Below are 9,671 nucleotides of genomic sequence, written 5' to 3' on the forward strand. Positions count from 1 at the left end.
TTTATCGATTTAAGTATTAGAGTAGTGTGATGGTCTAGCGCCCTGTCCAAGGTGTGGGATAGGCTCCAGCACCTCCTGCAACCCTAATTAGGATAAGCAGCTTAGAAAGTGAATGAATCAATGAAAAAAAAAAGGTTTGAGAGTAATAATGGCTTTTTCTAATAAGGGTGTAAGTTTGCCCTTATCAAAGGTTTCTGAAATCATTCTTTTCATTTAAAGAATTTGACTGTAAAACCATTTGAGCCAGGAGTTTTGCCTGTTGGCATTGCTGCTGTTGCCTTCCTATATAACCTCCCATGTTATTGGGAAGTCAAGAGCATGTTGTTGAGTCACATCCAGCGTAGGAAGGTGTAGACTCTCAAGAAAAGAATTTATAGCTTCATCTGCAACTGTGCAATCTGATGTATAAAGTTCTTTATAGAACTCTTTGAATGTTTCATTAATATCTCTAGGCTTGGTTGCTAGTTTGCCATTGTGAAAACGCACTGCTGCAGAAGTAGACTGTTTTTGTTTGATATATCTTGCTATTAACCTTCCCATTTTATCGCCTGATTCAACGTACTTTTGCTTTGCCCTATACTGCATGAATTACACTTTTTTGTGAGTAAAGGATTATATTCAAATTTGAGTTGCGTTAGTTTCCTCAGTTCTCCAGTGGACATATTTTATTTCAATTTGAGCTCCACAGCTTTTATCTCCTCCTCCAATTATATTAACTCCACCTTATACTGTTTTTTTTTATGTGCTGAGTGTTGAATTATAAAGCCTCCAAGGTAAGCCCTCATAGCATCCCATGCCACACCTGCAGAGGGTGCTGTTGGGACATTGCTATTCGTATAAAATTTCATTTCTGTCCTAAGTTTATCTTTGAAATCTAGATCCTGTAGCAGGGCATTGTTAAGTTTCCACCTGGGTGACCGAGAGTTATCACAGTGTGGCAGAATATCCAGTGAGATAGGTGCATGGTCTGAGATGATAATATTCCCAATAGAGCAAGATGATATGGAGGGAAGTAGAGATCTTGAAATTAGATATAGATCAATCCTGGAGTGGACTTGAGAAAAAAGTGTAATAATTGCCTTTCGGGTTTAGAAGTGACCTGCACTGACTTGGGTGGTCCACTGAGAGTCAGACCACTACAATCTAAAGTACTGTATAAAGTAATATCGAAGTCTCCACCCAGAATTATGGGGAGATCACCTGCATTATGTAATTTATTCTCCAGGTCAATAAAAAAGGTAAGGTTATCACCACTGGGTGCATAAATGTTTGCCAGCATTAGGTTTTGTCCCTGAACATTGGCCTGGATAATGACCATTCTGCCTTCATGACCAGACACTTTCTTTAAACATGTGAATTGTACAAATGTACTAGAGTTGCCACACCCCTACCCCTACTAGACCCAGTGCCGTAGAAAACATGTCCCACCCAGTCCTTACAGAGTTTCTTTGATTCATGTGCGGTTTGATGAGTCTCTTGCAGAAAGACAATATCATATTGTTTCGATTTCAGAAAGTTAAGAACCTTACGTCTTTTTATAGGATCCTCAAACTCTTTAATGTTCCAGGTAGACAGACTTTTCTTGTTACCACATGTAATCAGAAATCAGAAATATCGTCGTATTGATAAACCAGTCCTTCATTTTGTTGTACCCTGTGTGTGGCCTTTGATAAGATGTAAGAGAAAGAAAAAAAAGACAAAGAAAAACATACATACCGAAAAGAAGAACCTCAGAACTCTTCCTGACGTCATGTGTCATCACCAAAAAAATGGGACACATGAAAGATAAAAAGAAAAATACTCCCACTATCATGGTCCATATCTCCTCTGACAAGTGGTGTTCCATATTATGCATCAAGTGACCTCACCAGATTGTGATTACCATTATCCGAACCAGCACCAAGTCAATAAAGCATGAACTACAACTGTCAATTTTTAAAAATTTCAATTGAAAAAAAAAAACTGTACAAAACTTCAAAGGGCTTTGTCTCCATTAAAAACTATATACAGCACTTAATTCTGCAATTACAGCCCATCATCAAGAACAGAGTTGGGGTACATAGAGCAATTGAACACAACGGAGCTATTTCTCTATGTCCCTCTAATGGTTCATGTGCAAGATGAAACATTAGGTATGAAGGTGTAAACATAAACCCAAGATGAGGGAAAAGGTAGGGTACATTGTTTTAGGGTAGCAAAAATGTCTCAAAGCGGCATCATAACCCAACTGAAATAGATCCATTTTGGTTTTGTAACCCCCTGGAAAATAATCACCTCCAGCCCGTGTGTCATTCTATTCAGTTTTTTTTTTTTTCAAAACTTAGTCTTATAGTCGCCCAGAAATGTTTAAGGTTGTGATAGAATAATCAGCATAGAGAGGGAGAGGGAGAGAGAGAGAGAGAGAGAGAGAGAGAGAGAGATCACCAGTTCTGGATAAAATCCATTGTGTCTTGGGGATTGTCAAAGATCCAGGAGGCACCTTCTCCTACACTGATGCTCAGTAGTGCAGGATACAGCAGGCTGAACTTCATCTTACAGTCATAGAGTGCTTTCTTGCACTGTTTGAAGCTCTTGCGTCTTTCTTGGGTCTCCCTGGAGAAATCAGGGAAAAACATCACCTGTTTCCCCTCCCACAGAATCCTCTGTCTCTCCCTGGTGGCTCCTAGGATTCTTTGTCAGTCCTGGTGTCAAAGAAAAGCTGCAACAATTGTTCTGGGTCTCTCATTGGGTGTGGGGCGGCGTAATCAGACCTGTAATCAAGCCTTAATAATGCTGCGTCTATGGTAGGTTCTCTTTACTTGCGTGACAGACTATCTTCTCTGAATTCTTCAATCACTACTGAGATTAATACCCCCCCAACCCACCATAATTTCATTATCAGATCCTATATATGTCTTGTCTTTGCTATCAGTCTGCTTTTGAAGCTCTGAAAAATAGCAAACTTTGCTATTTCCCCACACCAATGACACTGGCAAGCTCTTTCAAAATTTTGCAGCTATGGTGGGTTTTATGGAGGTTGTAATTCACTTACACCCAATTTATACTCTAGAAATGGTTCCCAGTTATCCAGTTTTATGTTAATCCTGCTTAAATCATTCCTTTTCATATGTCTCCTCAACAGGGTCATGACGAAGACTCACGGCCTGACGAAGACCGGGGCCTTCATAATGTTGCCTCTGTGGTGGGTTCTGTTACTGATACGGTTACCCGGTATTAATTTGTAATTTTAAGACCCGTACCATCTAGTCTTTCAAGGATGCACTGAATTTGTGGAGCAAGGGGAACACTAATGAGCACACTTTTTGCTTGAGATCCTGTGTTTTACACATGCTACAACACTGAAGGCACTCCACCTCTCTCGTGTCGCTGGAGCCTTGCGTACCAATAGAAGGATTACAAAAACTGCAGTACAAATGGAGTTTAACCAGATCTGAAGATTTCCCAAACACTTTCTGGAATAAATGTTTAGAACTTGCAAGAACACTTATGCTCTAGACAACACATTAATGAGCTGCAAAAGGTCAATAATCTGCAAAAGTGTGCGCTTAACAGGAGTTGTGTTATGCATAATTTTTTTTTAGCACTACACTGTTCTAGGTGTCACAGCAAATTGTTTTTAAACCTCTCATACTAACTGGCATAGACAAGGTCGACATAAGTAGCCTAAGCCATATAATAAATATCTCCAGAGATGCATTGAAGTCTTTCCTTTGCAGTTAGGATTCTGATTGCACAGATGAAGGTGGAGTGGTCTCTCAGCAAATTTATGTGATCTTCAACAGAAGTAAGGACTTGGGACATAAACAGAGTCAATAATGGGGCAATTGTCGCCTTTCATAAATGACATGTCATGAAAGTGAAATGTAATGAAACTGTCATTGAACTTTTCATTGTCATTTCCTGTGACAATTGTATTTTCCTCATCTCTAGGATTCTGGACATGTAGTTATGGTAGTAATCTACTTTACCATTATAGGAGAAAATTAAAAATTCTATTGTCTTTTTCCATTTTCATCCAACCATACACAAAGCTGGAAAAGACAAAATAGACATACAAAACAAGTGTGACCAGGACAAAATCTACCTGTTGTCCAGCCAGGGCAACATCCAGACACTGCTCCAAGGGGAGGTGTTAGAGGGTGAGCAAACATTTAAATGAAGTAATTATAAGTGATAGGAAAGTACCATATTATTTTTATTCTTACTACTATCTTATTGTCTTTGGAGACCAAACATAGTACACATTTAACCACACAAGGTGCATACCAATGCATTACACTTGCGTTAATGTGAAATATTTCTATTGGCTACCGAAGTTCAATTTTCTACCCGCTGCCTGCTACCACTAAGAAACTTCTGTCAATATGACAAGAGCTAATTACAACACAGCAAAATTGAAAGTTTTTGTTTTTTCAGTATCCTGCAGTACACCTGTTCAACTCGGCACCTCACAGACCAGTGAAGAGACAACTCTTCAATGCCCAGATAGAAAGGTACATTTTATTATTCTGTAGTAATCAGCTTTGTTCCTCAGTGTCACTGTGAGACCTTAATACTTTCAAAATAATTGTGACGATTATACCAAGTTATATTGAAAATAGGATAAATGCAATGGCACTGGTGTTCTTGTGTGCCTTATGTCACCTGTAGTGATGGGAGTGATGTCACCCATGTTGTTTGGCATAGAATTCACAGATTTCTAGACCTAACAACCAACTAACAAAATGTCAATGGAACAAATAATGGACTGGGTTGGGTTGAAATGAAGCTAGTGACTAATGAACGGGCAAGCTCCTCAGCAACCATACACATGAATGGAAAATAAAGTTTTACCATTCTGGTCAAAATCGCGGGTAACTGTGTTATAAATCACTGGCAATGGTGTTATAAAACCAATAGTAGGCTACACTCGAGGCAAATGGTATATGAAAAATAAACAACTATTACAGGCATTAAGGGCACTCTGCTTTGAGTTGGGCCAACAATTCCTGTAGCAGTTGTGTGTTTTCCATGTACCATTGCCTCTCTTGTACTATTGCTTAATTTTCCTGGCAATTTTTCTTTACTCTTCTCTTAGATCCATATTGGAGCCTACATTTCTGCAAGGACCTGGAGCTGGATTAGAGGAGTCAAAAATGACTCCTGGTTCAGCAAGGATCTTGCCATAGCCATCTGGGGGTCAGAGGTCCTGGGGAACCAGTCCACTGAGGGGAAGGTGTGCAACAGGCTCAAAGGCGAAGGAGTTGTTGCCAAACCTCCCCTCACTCCTGAAAATGTCAGGCATTTAAAGATTGGTATTTTGTTTCAGTGAATGGTGTTTGCAAGGTTGTATGCAAGAATTAGGGTACCCCTGTGGAAAGTACATACATACATATTTTGCTGATATTTATGGTGAAAAGGAGTAAATGTAACCCCTGCAGCAAAATGAACATTTCTTCAAATGTTAATGCAGTGTCACTTTTTCATTTCATGAAAAGTATATACAAAAAATTGTGGTATATGCAAAAGTTGGTGCACCCTGCTGAACTGAAATGAGTTTAATCCATTTAAATACCAACGTTTCAGACACCATTGTGAACTCAATAACCCAGCTAAAACCAATTCAGACCATTTGAGACCACGTCAACCAATACAGACCATTTGAGACCAGCAACTTCTATCAGTTGTTTTTTTCAACTGGAACCAGACCAATACATTCCAGTAGAAACCAGTTAGACACCAATAGAATGTGTTCCAATTTCCAATAAGGACCAGTTAAAATTTCTATTGGTTTTTAAATGTTTTTTTTACTGGTGTTCTACTGGATGTCTAGTGGGATTTTCTACTAGAGTCGAACTCGAAATTCCAAAAGGGGTAGTTTGCTTGATAGTTTTGAAGTCCTCCATTTCACTCAAGATCTTCTGCAGCATATCAAAAAGGGTTTTATCTTTAATATGTCCTGCTGTTTTGTCATCGCATGGTGTTTGTTCGATGTTGGTTGCATCACGTTTGCCCTCATGGTAAGCTAGCATAGATGACCGGGCTGTAGGACGTATCGACTGTTCTTGGATGTTCTTTGGCGGATTTTTGGGGTTTTTAGATGTCATTAGGTTATTATGATTAAAATAGCCAAGAGTGTGAAAATCTGATTCGGGAAACGAATGAATCTTAGGGATATTTCTAGGAGAGTCACAGGAGCACACAATTTAGGCCACCACTACCATCTTCACATCATGTGATTCCCATTAATAAATAACAGTTTAAATGAACAGCGGATTGAGTAATATATTCACAACGCTTTGAAAAAATTGGAGCAGTACAGCAACAATGTCCACTGCCACCTGGCTGACAGACATGATTAAATGACCACAGAAGATAAAACTGTGTAGCCCAAAAGATTATTTAGCCGAAATGTAAGGACCGATTTTCTAATCAGTTTCATTGATTAAATAAACATTGTATGAGACCCCCTCCTCTAACTGGACTTTTGCTGCATTATATCTTCAGCTGTATTTAAAAATAAAAACAAAATACACCACAATGAAGCCATTTAATGAACTTGTTGTGAGAGGCTCCAAGTATGAAGAGAATCTCTGTAATAAAAAGCTGTTTAAACAAGTCTGATAATCCTTCAGTTAAGGAAAAACACAGAACATTCTCTTCCAGGTGTAGTCTTCTATTACAGCTTTGCAATAGACTGCAACAACAGTCTTGTTTAATTAATGATAAATTCTGACTAAAGCTGACCAGTTCTCACCTTTTCCCTGGCCTCTCTGGTACAGAGCAGAAAGGCCAAAGTTCTGCAAACTATTTTAGCACTGTCATTATTACTGCTGGTGAATCCAGGGTAAAACAAAGGCTTTATTGAACTAAAGATGTAAGAGACTAGTTTGATAAGAAAAGACCAGTGAGGTATTCTCTCAAAGAAAATGGCTAGCTTTATTGTAAAACAGAGAGCCTTATGTTGCTTAAAAAGTGACTAGTTTCTTACATTTTTGTAACTTGAAGTTTCAATATCTGTCAGTCTAAATGAATAAAGTGCACTTTCACATTATCCTAAAATTATAGTCACTATACCTATAGATTGGCATGATTATAACAGAAATCCACCAACTGCTGCTTGTCACCTTTGCCATAAAGAGACACAAAGTGACCGTTAATTGATTAAACTTTAAACCATGAAGTCAACCAATGACAATGATTACAATAATCCTCTATGGCAAAGTAGGCTGATCACAGGAACTCAGAGGTCATCAGCTTGAGATGACTAAAAGACTTCTGTTGGTTTTATATGATGTACGTGGACTCCATGAAATAATATAAAATAAAGCAAAATTTGACTAATATATATCATTTTACTGAAGAGCACTGAAACAGGGATTAACAATTCAAAATATAGACACATCATCTTAAAAACAGACATCCAAGATGAGTGAAATTCATTTTTCAAAACACTCCTCCAGCACAACAAAATGGTTTGTCCCAGTCATTATGATTGTCACTAATATATGATGGTGATCAGGACCGGGCCACTGCACACAGCTGGTGAGGTGGAGGATTTAATGTGAATCCTACAACTGGTGTTAGGTCCAGTTCATCCTCGGACACCCCTGGAGGAGGAGTGAAGCGGAAATGCTGCAGGAGAGAGGTGAAGAAGAGGAAGAGCTCCATTCTGGCAAGACACTCTCCCAGACATATCCTGTGCCCTGAAAGACCAGAGAGTGGCTTTAAACAAAGACCAGAGAGTGGCTTTAAACAAAGGAAAATCACTTCGTCAATTACTTGCCAATTTGTTCAGCCCCCAACAAAGTGTTCTGTCTGTTGTGTCTGTCCCAGCCACAAATAGGTTACGCACACAGGCCAGGAGGTTCTCATCAGTAAAGAATATGCTCTTCCTACCTGACCTCTGATAAACACAGAACCACCAATTTGTGGAATCTCTGTAATAAAAAGGTGGTTAAACAAGTCTGATAATCCCTTAGCTGAGAACATTCACAGAACGTTCCCTTCCAGTTGTAGTCTTCTGTTACAGCTTTGCAATAGACTGCAACAGCAGTCTTGTTTAATTAATGATAAATTCTGACTAAAGCTGACCAGTTCTCACCTTTTCCCTGGCCTCTCTGGTACAGAGCAGAAAGGCCAAAGTTCTGCAAACTATTTTAGCACTGTCATTATTACTGCTGGTGAATCCAGGGCAAAACAAAGGCTTTATTGAACTAAAGAGACTAGTTTGATAAGAAAAGACCAGTGAGATATTCTCTCAAAGAAAATGGCTAGCTTCATCGTAAAACAGAGAGCCTTATGTTGCTGAAAAAGTGACTAGTTTCTTACATTTTTGTAACTTGAAGTTTCAATATCTGTCAGTCTGAATGAATAAAGTGCACTTTCACATTATCCTAAAATCATAGTCACTATATCTATAGACTGGCATGAATATAACAGAAATCCACCCACTGCTGCTTGTCACCTTTGCCATAAAGAGACACAAAGTGACCGTTAACTGAATAAACTTTAACCTAGAAAGTGCTTTTGCTTGATGTCAGCCAATGACAATGATTACAATAATCCTCTATGGCAAAGTAGGCTGATCACAGGAACTCAAAGGTCATCAGCTTGAGATGACTAAAAGATGCTCTGTTTGTTTTATATGAAGCACCTAGAATGCCATAATTTTTGAAGTCTATTTATGGGTGTGGGTGTGTGTGTGTGTGTGTGTGAACTCAGTTGAATTAAACATCAAAGTATGTCCATATTCTGATTATAAAATGAAGTACTAAAAATTCGGAAAAACAACATAATGGCAAGGCAAGGCACGTTTATTTCTGTAGCATATTTCATAAACAAAAGCAATTCAATGTGCTTTCCATAAATAAGAGCAAAAGGACCTCCAATGGAAAAAGAAGACAAACTGTTATAAACAAGGAAAAGAAAACATTGAGATAAAAATATAAAAATAAAATGATAATAAAATTAAATTAAAAGTAAGTACAAAGTATGTAAAAGAAAAGAAAAGAAAAAGCATGTAGTCACAGAATGTAATTAAAAGATAAATAATAAAAGAATGACGAGAGGTCTACTTCCAGAACTACAGTGCATTAAGAGTACAGTGCAGTTTTTATGGCTCAATCATAGGCACATGAGAAGAGAAATGTTTTTAACCTGGATTTAAAAGTTGCTACATTTGGGGCACATCTAATATCTTCTGGTAGTTTGTTCCAGTTGCACGCAGCATAACGGCTAAATGCTGCTTCACCATGTTTAGTTTGGACTCTGGGCTCTACTAGCTGACCTGAGTCCATGGATCTACTCAGTTTATATTCCTTAAACATATCAGCCATATATTCTGGGCCTAAGCCATTTAGTGATTTATAGACTAGTAGCAACACTTTAAAGTAACTAACTGGAAACCAGTGTAAAGATTTTAGGATTGGAGTAATGTGCTCAGTACTCTTTGTCCTGGATAAAACTCTAGCAGCCAGATTTTTAATGAGCTGCAGCTGTTTACTGTTTTTTTTTTTTTTTTGGGGAAATCCAATTAAAAAGCCATTACAGTAGTCCACCTCACTGGAGATAAAAGCATGAATGAGCTTCTCAGGGTCATTTCAGGACACCAGACCCCTGATTCTGGCTATATTTTTAAGATGACAGAACGCTGTTTTGGTGATTGCTTTGATATGGTTTGTGAAGGTGAG

The sequence above is a fragment of the Chanos chanos genome, chromosome 13 (genome assembly GCF_902362185.1).
Source record: "Chanos chanos chromosome 13, fChaCha1.1, whole genome shotgun sequence".
Classification (NCBI taxonomy): Eukaryota; Metazoa; Chordata; class Actinopteri; order Gonorynchiformes; family Chanidae; genus Chanos; species Chanos chanos.